This window comes from Engraulis encrasicolus, chromosome 11 (assembly GCF_034702125.1).
Source record: "Engraulis encrasicolus isolate BLACKSEA-1 chromosome 11, IST_EnEncr_1.0, whole genome shotgun sequence".
NCBI classification, from domain to species: domain Eukaryota; kingdom Metazoa; phylum Chordata; class Actinopteri; order Clupeiformes; family Engraulidae; genus Engraulis; species Engraulis encrasicolus.
This window is the reverse complement of record NC_085867.1, coordinates 27,502,353-27,504,085: the sequence shown is the minus strand read 5'-3', so window position 1 is coordinate 27,504,085 and position 1,733 is coordinate 27,502,353.

The following is a 1,733-nucleotide window of genomic DNA, read 5'->3' as shown; positions in this document are numbered from 1 at the left end:
CTCTTTCGACAGCGACCCCTAGGCGAGCTGTAGGCACGGAGCAACAGGAGTGGGCAGGCTTTATGTAAGAGGCTTTGTGCTGTGTGTGTACCTGAGAGTAGCAACCAGCTGATAGCTAAGCTAAGCTATGTTTCGGACCACCAGACGTTGCTTGTTTTGAAAACAAGCAGAAAAAAATTACTCGACATGTTTTTAGATAAATGGGTCGATATAAACCTTTGTGGGCAACGCCTTCTTTCGACGTGACGAAACACAGAAAGGCTTTCGTGATTCGCTCGTTTCTCTGCATTATTGATGTAAATTGGGAAACACCGGGAAACACAGCCAGGGGAGTTGACGCACCGCTATGAGAGCCTTGCAAGTGAGTTTAACTTGGAGTGACCGTCCGATCTTCGAAAGGAGTGAGTAAAACTGAGTTTTATCGGAAGTTGGCCTTTAAAATGTAAGGCATTACACTACTTTTGCATTACTTCAGTTACTTTCACAAAAAGAACTGTAGTTGGATCTGGCAATTTATTACAGTGTAAATCAAGCTCATGTTTTTGGCAGCATACAGCGCAAAAACTACCAGGTTCAGGAATACAGTACATCACCTAAGTGAGTACACCCCCTCACATTTTTGCAGATTTGTGAGTATATCTTTTCATAGGAGAGCAATAAAGAAATGTCACTTTGACATAATGATTAGTGACCTTTTAGCAACATATATAACCGTGAAATATTTTGTTCACTCAGAAAAAAATAAATAAAAATACAGCCATTAACGGTTGAACATTGCCCACAAAAGTGAGTACACCCCAGATTACAATCCGGTAGAGAAGGGGCCGTGTTGGCCGAATCATCTCGAAATGAAAAGGGATTAAAGAGAGGTCATCGGTGTGTGTTTCAACCTTTCTTTACATTGAACTTTTACCTTTTGAGTCTGCACCTGGCTTAAATAGATTGGTGTGAGATTTGAATGCAATCCTATGGAGAGTATCATGATCTACTTCAGTAGTGCATGTTGACATACATGTCAAAGTGAAATGTATTTAATGCTCTCCTATGAAAAGATATAGGCTACTCACAAATCTGCAAAAATGTGAGGGCGTGTGCTCACTTACATGATATACTGTACTGTGTAGCTTCTTTCGGACCCACCACACTGAATACCGCTAAAATCCAGGTCATTGTAATGCATTGTAACTTAAGTTATTTAGCATTGTAACTAATATATCACAGATATTTGCCCTGTAATGCCTTACATTATTGCATTACAGCAAAAAGTAATGCATTAGGCTAAAATAATTCATTACTTGTGTAATGCATTACTGGCCAACGCGGCAAATCAGTGATAAAAAAGTAACAGCAATAATGGATAGAGGAAGAATTTGCGAAGACAAAAAGATAATGGGAATGTATCATATCGACAGACTGCCACAGATTTCACAGGCCTGAATGTGACCTCGCAACTTAAAAGACGATGGGTTATGTAAGCTTGAGCTCAGCTATGTCTTGACCTAGATTTTCATTTTTGCCTTTTTCCCTCTCCCCTCTCTTTTCAGATATATTACACCGCGAAGTGCAGCACAAGAAAAGTTTTATCACGCTCACTCATTCATTCATTCACCTCCCCCTCACAGACCACAAGCTACATGCCAAAACCGGCAGCTGTGGGCGGGGCAGAGTCCAGGCGTCACTGCCCGACTGCCACCTCCCCTGCCTTGCCCATAAAAGCATATCCCTCCATCACC